The sequence below is a fragment of the Cololabis saira genome, chromosome 2 (genome assembly GCF_033807715.1).
Source record: "Cololabis saira isolate AMF1-May2022 chromosome 2, fColSai1.1, whole genome shotgun sequence".
NCBI classification, from domain to species: domain Eukaryota; kingdom Metazoa; phylum Chordata; class Actinopteri; order Beloniformes; family Belonidae; genus Cololabis; species Cololabis saira.
Genome location: NC_084588.1, coordinates 24,116,603 through 24,129,789, shown reverse-complemented (window position 1 = coordinate 24,129,789; position 13,187 = coordinate 24,116,603). Strand labels below are relative to the sequence as shown.

At 41.4% G+C, this 13,187-nt stretch overlaps 1 long non-coding RNA gene across 1 annotated transcript; it reads left to right on the top strand.

The window, feature by feature from the left end:
* The first annotated feature begins 8,119 nt into the window (after positions 1-8,119).
* Positions 8,120-9,312, top strand: LOC133420236 (uncharacterized). Its single transcript, XR_009770591.1, has 3 exons — positions 8,120-8,287; positions 8,384-8,448; positions 9,156-9,312. It is a non-coding gene; the product is annotated as an uncharacterized LOC133420236 (long non-coding RNA).
* Positions 9,313-13,187: the final 3,875 nt, after the last annotated feature.

The following is a 13,187-nucleotide window of genomic DNA, read 5'->3' as shown; positions in this document are numbered from 1 at the left end:
ACTACCTTCACGGGAACGCGCAAAAGTTAGGGTTAGTGAAGAAAACGAGGGCGAGGGGTTCAATTGGGACGCAGCCTTAATCTTATAAAGTCACAGGGATCTGCTGGAGGCTATAGCAGCTCTCTTTGGGCAAAAGCCAGTGGTACACCCTGGACTGGCTACTAGTCCGTTGCAGAGCCACATGTATGTTTTTGGACTGAAGGAGGAAGTTGAAGTTGAAAATCCATGCAATTCCGCACAGGAGGCTCCTACCAGGATTAAAACCAGGAAATGTTCTGTTGTCAGGTGACAGTGCTAACCACCAAACCATCATGCTACCAATTAAGATTACTTAAAACATAAATGATAATCTGCAGATTAAGCATGGAATTTGATTGTCTGCAGGTTGTCTTTTGCTCATATCCACCATGAGTAGGAGCTTTCTACTGCAGTAACACAGCCAGTCCAGGCTTTTAGTTTATTCCTTTAGTATGAGCGTTTTTATTGAAAAATGTGTTCATCCATCATTGGCAGCCTGATATGTAAGACATTTAGGCAAAAACCAATATGGCTGTCAATGCCTTTGTTAGAATTAGGGTTAGATTAAAAGAGATATTCAAAATGCTTTCTTAAAGCCTCTGATTTGGAAACATCTAACAACAACGGACAATATTTGCACGTGGTCAACACAAAAAAAAAAGAAAAAAAAAACATTAGGGAAAACATGAAGAAGCCCTGGGATGGAATGGTGACCTGTCCAGGACGTATGACACCTCGCATTTGGTTACAAAGGGGATAAGCAGAAACAAGTCACCCTGCAACCTGTCGCAGTTGCTCTGTCAAATTGCATCTTTCTTTACATTTTAGTGTGCTTTTTTTTGTTTGTTTTTTCTTCAACTGAGCTTTATTCAAGTGGAGCTATGATATTTGAAACATTTTCAATGTTTGTTTGGATGCTGTGCTTCCTGGGTGATTTTTATTGGTAATTATGGCACTTTTGAACAGTAGTTATGATGAATAACAATGGAAAACTGTTTGCATGTGGAAGCATCAGACAGTCACTGGTCAGCAAAATAGCTTTAAATGCAGATGATTTGAAGTGAAGACACTGATGATATACAACAGGAGAAAAAAGAGAGCCAAATGGAAGAGGTTATGGCATTTTTTCCCTTCCATCATCATGTCGAGTGTGAGATCCCTGAGAGGTGGGACGGATGAGCTTGTAGTGCTGATTGGAGACTAGTTTTGGCACTAGTTTTGCCAGATGTGGCTGCAGGAGCATGTTCTGGACTCTACATTGTTTTCAGACAATGTAGGTGGACAAAACATTTCAGACAGACCGACAGAATTGGAGCAGGGCGGCCTGTGCTGTTTGTCACCAACAGATGCTGTAATCCTGGACATGTGACTCTAAAAGAGCACCTCTGCACCCCAGATGTTCGACTGTCGACTGGGTTTCAATCCATGCTGTCTACTGAGAGGGGTCACCAGTGATAACTGCTGTGGCTGCATGTGTCATCATCAGCACAGTCCAAAAACACCTGTCAGGTTCACTGGTGGTTCTTAATTTCCAGACGGATTAAGTGTACGTGGTTGTTTGTCGATATGTGGCCCTATGATGGACAGAGGCAACGTTCATGCTTTTACATCTCTTTATTTAGGAGTTATTGGCCGCAGGAGTGGGAATCTGCAAATATCTGTCCAACTTTACCATAGCGGGGGCCGGGAGTGCCTGTGTCGGCCCACCGGGGTTTGTCCCGGTATGCCAGCTGGCCAGTACATCACCGGGCATGTCATATATCAGGTAATTACTTATATGGGATGAAACACGAGCCATCAGCCGCTGCTGGTAAAGTCCACGGACTGTTTATGCTACAATATCACGCACATCATTTCCTGAGAGCCTCAAAAGGCAACACAAGGAGCTGCCTTGGCAAACATAATTTTAATACATAGGCCTACATTACTCTTCTTGTCACGCATGTTGTGATTTCTTTTATTTATGTGCTGTATTTACAAACATGAGCGTTGGGCCACTGGTTGCTGGACATCATTCCTCCAGGTGTTTACGCCAGGTATAGAGAGTAAAGCCCCTTACTGTCATAAAATCGACTTCTTCCCATCTGCGTTTGACTAGTTTTGCGTGACGCGAGGGCCCGGATGTCTGGCACAAAATATCGAATAGAAAAACTGAATTTAAATAAAGAGAACGAAACTGAAAGGTGAAAATGAATTAGGGAGCTGAATTTTTGAGATACAGTTATGATTTTCTCATGATTCACATTCAAACCAATAAATTCATTTTCAAATTAGTCCATTCAGATTCAGATTTGGAAAGCAATCATTCAAATAATTCAATTCAGGTTCAAATCGAATGATTCACATTCAGATATAAAGAACTCCTACTGGCACAAGAATGATCCCATAGAAATCTGCCACAAATACATTATGGTGCCATTATGAGTCACAAAGGAGTCTTTTGTAGACGTAGTTCCAAAGAAACGTTCTCGCAAAATCTGGACCAATATCATATTTTTTCTTTTTCTTTCTTTTTTTTTTAACTTCAGTGTCACAGCCCGGCTCAAAATCCATGACACAAAAGGGAGAGTCCAAAAAAGGGAGTAACAGAAAATACTGATGAAATCCTGTTTTATGTCAGTTGGGACTCATTTTTTATATGTGAAACATCATAGTAATGAGATGGGTAAAGATCACTAGAATCAAGTATTATGTGCTTCTCCAACCCAGACGGTATGTCAATGTGGTCCCCAGGGGTTCAAATGTGGATGGAACCGTTCAGTTTTAGTAACACATGCCTCACACTGGAACTAATGAGTTGGGCCCCACCTAAAAACCAGGTAGATCCCGTTGAGTCCATATGGGAAAACACATGCGGGGCCACCGTGGAACCTGTCGCCAAACTCACTTGGGACCCATGTTTCCAGCCCACTTTGAATCCATATGGCGCCCACATATGAATGCTGTCCGGGAACTCTGGTTCATCTTCGGGTACAATTTCCAGATGCCTTCAGGTCCCATGTTCATCTGTTCAGGCTTTAATATGCAACTATAAACAGCATGGGAACACGCAGCCATATACCTCTCAGGAAGGAGATGGCATCTGTGTCCCAGAAATGAACTGGCTTCGTTGTGAAATGTGCAAATGAACCCCAAAACAACAACAAAAGAGCCCGTAAAGATGCTGGCTGAAAGCGGTAAGAGAGTATGATTATCCAGCAAAATGTATTCTGTACTGACATAAGCTGAAAGGCATGCGACGAGAGACAGCCACTGCTCCAAAACCAACATGAAAAGCCAATTTGCAGTTTGAAGCCACGCATGGGCACAAATATATTACATTTTGGAGATGTGTTGTGTGCTTGGATGAAGCTCAAAATTTAGCTGTTTGGTCACAATGATAATTGTTGTGTTTTAGGTAACAGGGGAAAGCTTGCAGGCCTCAGAAGACCATCCCAACTGATCTTTACTGAAACTGAATAACAACCCTTTTTTAACAGACATTATGTTGTGAATCAGGGCCCTATTCACAGCCCTGCTCTTTTGTAAGATCATTTTCATCCTTCTCCACAAACATTCCCATATCACAACAAATAAATCATGCATTCAAAAGTTTGTGAAGAAGTTTACGCTACTGTACAGTTAAAAAGCTTTACAAGTTTGTTATTTTATTTGTTTATTTTCAGTTTAAGAGTAGGCTAAAGCTACAGTAAAATCCCCAAATCCCTGTGTAATTCAAACAGCAACAAAGACATGTAATGAAGCTAAGAGAAACCTTCCTTTTCTAGATGCTTCTCTTAGGCTCCACATAAAACAACATTTGTTTCCTAAAGAAATGCAGGACTAAAGGGAGTTCTCAAGCGTAAATTAAACCACTATAACAATTTCTAAGGGTGGTAGTAAACCTTTCGAATTTTCAAATGATTTACTTTTTCAAGGCTCAACTTGGAGTCAAATATTACAACTGAATGAAGTCCTGGCGTGACATCAAATTTGACTTTCTTTGAATTCCACCTCTTGAAATCTTGTTTTCTTCAAAGACCTTTATTTCATGAAAGACTGCAAAGGCCATCTGCATGACTGCCAGCAATGTGTTAACGCTCTTCATCTCAGCAAACACGAGCCTGGTAGCACCGTGCCCACTAATCCCCTCAGCCAATATGAGACTGAGCCTTCCAAATCGGTTTGAGAATTGCCAGTGGCTTAAACATTCAAAAACCTCAAAGGCTATCGCATGTAAAATTTCTCATTTTTTGTAAGATTTTGACACTGATCCAAGCTAATTAGACTCTCCATGCACAGAAAAAAGCATCTAAATGATTTTGATGTTTTTGTCTGTTTAATTGCGTGTGTTTTATGGATATGAGTATTTCAAGACAGTGAGATTATTATGTATACATTTCGGAATTAGAGCACCAACTGTTACAATGAGTAGTGAGGATAACCAGATTTAAGCATACATAACCTTTTTAGTCAATTTGAAATGAAAAAACAGACTTTGAATACTTTTCTCTTTCTTTTTCCTTTGAGCACATTTTTGAAGAAATTAACTTGGCTTTTTCACAAGCGTCTCTGTCATAACAGGCTGGTGTGGATTTTCAGTCATCCAGCCCATAGTTATCCTGACAAGCTTGAGTGCGAGGCAACTCCAACACAACATCCTCAGACAAAAACGGCTTCGTTCTGAGGATAAAACAACCCAAACAGAAACTAAGGGGCAATGTGTATGGAGTGTAATGCAGTAGGGAATGCACAGAATTTTATATATAGGAGAAACTAAACAACAACTCCACAAACGACAGATTTAAGAGAGGAGTGAAAAAAGCTGTCCATGTTAAATGGGGAAAAACCAACAAAACAGAGGATGTAGCCCCGGGTTTCAACCTGTCCAACGTCTACGATGAGGCCTTGACTTCCCTCCCCAGGTGGTTTCCCTGCCATTCACACTTTGATTCATCTGAACGAAACATCTCACATGCTGACCAGGTAAACAACTTTGATTGACAAAGTACCCTAACAAGGAGAGAGCGGTGAGTCTGTGATTTAAACGTGACTTGAATGACCAAAACCATCGTTTATAAGCCTGAAATTTCCCGCTGTTTAGTCAGAACTGAAAAAGTCTCTCAGATAAGAAGTGAAACATTGTCAAGAACTAAGAAAAAAAAAGTCCACTTGCCTCATCTTAAACCTTTTTAGGAGATGCAAATGATAGGCTACATACAGTTTAATATTCATGTTTGTGTCTGGAACAAAACAATTCAAACGTTTATCAAAGCCTGATGCTGTTTTAGTGAATAAATTGCAGCATATTTTATCTTCTTTTGCATGAGATTTTGAATAGTCACACCAGCTGAGAAAATCTTGACCTTCATATTTTCATCTTGGATTGGGGACACGACTTCCAGAATGAGATGTAAAGGCTGTGAATCAATGAAGAAAATGTTATCCTCACCATAAAACATTATTACAAGAGTGGTCCATTACAACTGCTTAGGGATTCAGAGAGAAACAGCTTCAAAAACAGCTCGTTGAACCCACTTGACGCTGGGATGGTTTTGATATTTGAGCGTGCATATAGCGCCATCATGCGGTCACAATGGGAAACAACACCTCCACAACACAGTTCAGGTGAAAGTCTCACTTAGACATAGGACCTTGTTTGAAAATGTCTTCTACAACTTGATATTTTTCTGGAAAACAAAGTTGTCCACTAAAACATTTTGTTTCCTACCCTCTGAAGAACCTGTAAACATGAAGTAATCATTCGACAGAATAAACCTCTTTTCAAATGATAGTGGCTCATATAACAGCGAGGTGGCAAAAGCTAAAATCGCAGCTTGCATGAAAGGCTGAATTCAAACGAAGGAGAGGAGGATTTGAAGCGACTGGTGAGGTAGACATTGAGATTTGCAGCAGGTTAGGGTGATTAAGGATAGAGATGGAAATGTGTTTACAACTGAGCAGAGTGGCAAAGTGGAGCAGATGGCAGGTGGGAAAAGAGTACTTTGGAAAACAGATGAATGAAGAAAATGAGAGTGAGAGGAGGGGGAAAGGTGCAGCACCTGCAGGCCAAGAAGTAGCAAGAATCAGTGAGGCTGGAGTGAGAGCAGCTTTGAAGAGGGTGACGAACAAGAAGACAGTTAGTCCTGATGACGTACTGGTGTACTTTTCTTTTTCCTGGTGGGTTAAGTGTTAATCAACACCTTTACAGACTAAAACTTGGCCACAATAGTAGACACGGTGAATGCAGTTGGGATGGCCTCTAAAACGATATTTGAATTACTTGCACACTAGACTTTTCTGCAGCCAAAATTGCACGGTATCATGAGGACGAGGGAATACATTTTTTTTTTCTCAAAGGTTTTTTGGGGACATACTGTGCAGACTAATACACAATACAAATGTTAAGACACATGGCCACTTTTCATAGACACAGAAGACGGATATGTTAGAAAATAATCATACTGAAAAGTCCCTGAAATATTAGTTTGGCTGAGTAATTTAATTAAGACTATAATGTCACTTTAGAACAATTGTGGGCCTAGTGGCCTGGATACAACTTGGATTACAAAGTGACTCAGGACGGTAAAAATAGCGGCCCGTGGCTTGTGTTTGATCCTGATACTTGTGTCTATCCTGTGGATGATTGGGTACCAGAGAGAAGTGAACTGAGTGAAGCAATAAGCTGATATAACTTGATGGAGACTAACACGCCAATACAGTGCTCAAGATAGATTGTCCTCCAACTGGAAGCACAAATCTGATCTTCAGTCCGGCCACAAGTTAAAGTTTTAGGGAAGACGCTGAGCCCCCGCTTTGCTCCCAGTGTGCTCACACTGATGCGTGGATGTACAGCCCCATATCAGTTCTTTTATCTCAAATGAGTCTTAAGGTGTACAACTGAAAGGGTTCCTCTTTTCTTTCCTTTTTCCTCGTAACCATTTCATTTTGAAGGCAGCACATGTTGCTCTGGAATCTCAGTGTACTTTTCTGCATTAATGCTGCCATCACAGAAGTTTAAACTTGCCGAGGGCACTGATACGGCCATCAGCAAGCCTGGATTTTGAATTTGTTGCTTTCAAGGGTCAGGGAGGTCTGTTTTGAAAGCGGTTCACAGAGCAGATAATCTTTTTCTTCCTAAAAAGAACTGAAATATTAATTTGTCTGACCACAAGACTTCAAAATGTGCTTATCCCAGGTGTCTCCAAGTCCAGAGATGTTGCCATTGGCTCTGTACAATATTAACATGAAGCTTCTTTCTTTTATTTTATGTCTCCTTGTCTGCATATACTGTATATTAATGGTTAATACCAAGTTTGGTAAAACTTAAAGCATATATATACATTTTAATCTTCTTTTTTTTTAAACATATATGTAAGGGGGATGGGGGGTGTTGAGGGGTGGCATCTGCTGCAAATCTGAAATGAGAGAAACACAGGAAAACACACAACAGGCACACAAGCCTTGGCAATCTGCAAGAGAGAGAGCAACGAACAGAGACGGGAACAGGCAGAGACACAAACAGCAACCATTTCAGGTCTCTAAAACTAAATCAAGACTAGGCTACTGCGATTATCTGTCCCCCAAAACTGAGTGAGCAGGTGTGTATGTCTGCCAGCAAGCCCCGCCCCCTCCCAGCGCGACGGAGGGAAGCCCCGGGCGGAGCCCCCATGACCACGGGAGGATGCAGCCAGGAATGATGGACCAGGACCCAGCCAAGCACCAGCCAACCGGCATAGGCCAATCACGGGGCCAAGAGGTCCACGCCCTCCAGGCCCACAACTTGAATTTCTAAACATAATTACAAATACAATCCAAGTTTTTGCATGAATGTGTGTGTAACCCAGGTGGAAAATCCAGCTTACTAAGCTGTAAAATAGTTAACTGGGTTAACTAAAGAAACATTTTATTTTTATTAAAATATATTATAAGTTGTTTTATTTTGAAAACATGTACAAAACGATCTACCCCTACAACTAACAAAACCTCATTAGTTGGTTTGATTTATATAAAAAGAGGTGTAATTAGAAGCAACACTAGATGGCAGCACACGTTACATGCAATCCCAACGTCTCAGATGTGACGTCATCGCATGCGCTCTTTCTTTTTGACGCGACGTTGATGAGGACAGAAGCAACCAGCAGACGTTGAGAAATATAAACTCATAAAACAGTATTAAACAGTATTAAACTAACAAAACGTTACACCAGCTGTTGTTAGCTGTGTGTTAGTTGAGTTAGGGGGTGAACCCAGCAGCAGTTGGTGAATGAAAACCAAGTTATCCCACTCGGTGAGAAACAGCCACAAATGTTACTGTGTTTTGCTAAATGCTAATTCATTCTAAATACATGTTGATGCTAACAGATAGAAACCCTGCCTTACACAGGCAGGCCAAACCCCCTTGTGAGTGTGTCCAGACGTCGTCGTTGCTAGAGCATTGGATGTGATTCGGTGAGATGTTTTGTCATTGAAATGTTGCTGATGTAAATTACTAGTGTTGAGGGGAGTTTGTGATGTAATGTTATTGAACTAAGTGAACCAAAAAACGGGATTTATCCCCACTTTTGATTTGTAGGATGTTACTTTCAGATGGAAAGTGTATTATTTTATTTGTTTTGGTGCTAATGCATTTAAAGGTGCATTCCACCATTTTTTTGGTCTTAAAGGGGCAACTAAGATGTCAAATGAGTGTTAAAAGTGCCTTTTAGGTGCTGTATGTTAAAAAGAAAAGCACTATGTGTGTTATATTTTGCACTAATGTGTCATTTTGAGTTAATATTTTGCACTAATGTGTCATTTTAAGTTAATATTTTGCACTAATGTGTCATTTTGAGTTCATACTTGATAAAAAGGTATTTTGATATTTTTCTATATTGAAAAGCTGGTTAAACTGAAGGAGTTTAATTCATTTATTTTGTACCCAACCAGTTATTGGTTAAAAACATATGCCAGCATATGTGAATATATTAATTCTAAAATTCATTCATTTGGATTAAGAGTTAAAAAACGAATTTAGAGTATTTGCATTCTGCAATACTCTGTTGATATGGATAATTAAAAGGTTGTACAACAAGAAGAGAATTGAATACAGATACAGAAGGTATTTTAATTCATGAAAGGAATTAGATCATAGACTAAATGACCTGTTCAAACTACAGGTCAGGTTTTTGGATAAGGTTGAAGATCCGGACAAGATGGCGAGCCACCACCCAGGACCAAGACCTGCTTGAGAGCTACAGACGGACTGTCTGTGTATGGTATGAATGTCAGTCACCCGACTGGTGCTGACTAGAACGAGTGATTACGAGTGCACTCCAACGAACACAAATTGATGATCCTCCTGTACACGGAGCACAGGAGAGGGACCAGACCGCCGTCTGGTTCTGACCGGTCCAATTGACTGTCACTAACAAGTGACCAATAACGACAGTGACTTGACTGACTTTTGAATGAGCAGAGCTCGGAACAGTGATAAGAATCACACAAAGACATTTTCCTTTTCTTTTCTTTTATTATTTTTGGGGGTTATTTTCATGCCGGCTAATGTACCTATGTCAATTTAATTCATGTGCACTATTTCATATTGCAATTGCTTTAAAAAAACTAAAAGAGTGCCCGTTGGTTACTCAACTAAAGCTGCTTGTGTCGTCTGATGTGATTGTGTGGTCATTTACAGTTTTACTAGTCCATAGTAACAGCCCAAACGAACCTAGAAATCTGAAGCGCCCACCGTCGTACACACTGGTCCGTTGGTGAGAGGGCTACACAAAGTGGCGAGCCAGCCAGGAGTTAAAAGGTTAAAAAAGAACTGTTGTACAATTACCACATCACATCAGACTTGTGTTTCATGTACTGTATTGACCATTGGTTAATTCGGGTGAATTCAACGAAACCAACATGGATATTCTAATTGAGAACGAAAGTGTCAAGGTTCCAAACGCCATACTCATTACAGGTCTGTCTAAAACAGATGTAGATGAGGAAATAATTGATCACCTGAACCAGTATGGGTCAATTGAGAGATGCATTAAGTGTCCACATGCACCAGAAACCCTAATCGTAGAATTTCGATCAGGTGTTGCTGTTGAGTCTCTTACGTTGCCATTTTACAGATCCTGTGAAGCAGACTCTAAAATCGTACACAAGGTTGATGCACTAGCTAACGTGTATACTCGTCGTAAAGGCACAGACCTAACAGACAAATTTTTGTCTGAGCTTAAGAACATGGCTAAAATTAGTGGCAAATCTTTTGAACACGTCTTGCGAGACGGGCTAGCTAGAATAACTGATGTTGTTGGAGAACCAGACGGGGATGTACAGGGTGAAACTGAGGAAAATGTTGATGAAACTGAGAAAAATGAGCCCGACACTTCTCTGAACCACAATGTAGATCTTAGTTCTAAAATAGCTGCGAATGTCACGTCAGCTAAATTAGACTCAGAACCCATTCTAAAGCTCCCGTCCGATCAGATAGTGCCACCTAAAGTACAGCATTTAGTTGTAGAGCACATTGTAAAAGCCACTAATTCTTCAGCACATAGCCATTCAAACGCAAGGTTGCGACCCTTCTCAGGCAAGGTACCATGTCCCAACTTTGAAATAGACTATGACACCTGGAGAGACAGTGTTGAGTTTTACATAGCAGACCCCACACTCAATGACAGACAATTGGTGAGAAAAATAGTCGACAGTTTATCTTCCCCTGCCGCCAGCGTGGTTAAGTCCTTAGGCCCACACTCAACTCCCAGAGCTTATTTAGAACTTCTCGACTCCGCCTATGCTACAGTGGAAGACGGCGATGAGTTATTCGCAAAGTTCCTCGGCCTGAACCAAAACTCGAACTCAGGAGAGAAAGCATCAAGCTATCTTCAGAGACTGCAGACTGTTCTGAACAAAGCAGTGCAAAGGAAGGCAATCTCAGCCAGCGATGCAGATATGCAGCTCTTGAAACAATTTTGCAGAGGATGCTGGGAGAATGACATCATCAACCAACTTCAACTGGAGAGTAAAATGAAAAACCCACCAACCTTCTCTGAGTTATTGTGGCTCTTGCGCACTGAGGAAGATAAGCAGGCAGCTAAAGCGATGAGAATGAAGCGACATTTAGGTTTCACCAAAACCAAAGCTCAGTCACAAGCTCATAATGTCAGCCTCTTGGATAATGATGAATCTGACTCAACTGAGGCAGTCAGCAAACCGACCACAGAGCTACAAGCAATTCAGAAGCAGCTTGTCTTTCTTCAAACTCAGATTGCAACCCTTATGCAACAGAAGGAAGTGAAGCCTGAACAAAGGAACAAAGGAGCAAAGATCAAAAAGAAACCCAAGGAAGACAAATCCACTGAAAAAGAAGAATCATCCAGCGTGAAACAGCCACCAGCCAAACCAGGCTATGCATTTAAACGACCAAAACCGTGGTACTGTTTCCACTGCGGTGAAGACGGACATATCAAGACCAATTGCAGTAATCCTCCAGATCCTGCACTCGTGAATGCTAAGAGACAAGAACTGAAAGCAAAACAGGAAGCTTGGGAGAAAAATAACCCAACAGAAGATTTAAACTATTAGCTGTTCCTATTGCGGGGCAAATGGGAACAAAAGAGTGCGAAAGTCCCAAAACTGAGACTACACACAAGACAAAAGCGTCACTAAAAGAACACAGAACTGTACACACAAGAAAAATCCCCAAAGGTCTTGTAGGCAGCAAGACCAGAGCTAACATTAAAGTTAATGGAATCAACTGCGACTCATTACTTGACACCGGTTCACAGGTCACTACTGTGTCCCAGTCCTTTTATGACCTGCACCTATCCGACCAAACCTTGCACCCAGTGAGCGACATACTGGAAGTAGAAGGAGCCACTGGTGATTTAGTCCCCTATGCAGGCTGTGTACAGTTGAATATCCAATTCCCCAAAGAGTTCATTGCTTCTGAACCTCAAGTTGAAACCCTTGCTTTAGTAGTTCCAGATGTTCGTTCCAACAGTGACATGCCAGTACTGATTGGAACTAACACTCTTGACACACTCTACGAGTCTCAGTACTGTGATTCTGTACCAACAGTTAACCCCTACTGTGGTTACCAACAAGTACTGCAGATCCTGCAGTTTAGACACAACCAACAAGATGATCAGCTTGGATTGGTCAAGTTGCGAGGCAGTGATCCAGATGTCATACCTGCTGGTCGGAAAGTTGTACTAGAAGGGTTTGTTAATGTCAGTGGTATCAGCAATGAGAAATGGGTTTTACTTGAGCAACCCACCCTTTCATCACTACCCGGTGGAATCCTCACTGACTGCTGTCTCATCACCCTTCCAGTTTGTTCCCCACACAAGATCCCAGTTGTGTTAAGCAATGAAACTAACCATGATATAATACTGCCAACCAACTGTGTTATTGCCAAGCTGAGTGTCCCCCAGAAAATCGCTGATCCCCAGAACACTCCTGTGAACCAGAAACCAGAAGCTAGTCAGCAACAGCCTGCTAGCCAGACAAATGAAAAGAAATGTGACATGAATGAAAGTCTCAAGTTTGATTTCGGCGATTCCCCACTTGATGAAAAGTGGAAGACTCGAGTAACAGAAACCCTGAACACTTACTCCGATATATTTTCCCATCATGATCTTGACTTCGGTCATGCAACAAAAGTCAAACATAGAATCCAACTCAAAGATGAGACACCTTTCAAACAGAGACCACGTCCTATACACCCTCAAGACTACGATGCAGTAAGACGTCACCTTCAAACTCTTCTGGATGCTGGAATCATACGTGAATCTGAATCACCATTTTCATCACCGATAGTTGTGGTCAAAAAGAAGAACGGTGATATTCGGCTATGTGTTGACTACCGGAAATTGAACATTCAAACAATCAAGGACGCATACGCCTTACCTAACCTTGAAGAGTCGTTCTCTGCACTCAGTGGATCACAGTGGTTCTCGGTGATGGATTTAAAGTCAGGATACTATCAAATAGAGATGGAAGAGAGTGATAAGGCCAAAACAGCATTCGTGTGTCCTCTCGGTTTCTGGGAGTGGAATAGGATGCCGCAAGGGATTACTAACGCGCCAAGCACATTCCAGCGCTTAATGGAAAAGTGCATGGGCGATATCAACCTGCGTGAAGTCCTAGTCTTCCTCGACGACATCATCGTCTTTTCAAAAACCTTGGAGGAACATGAGACTCGT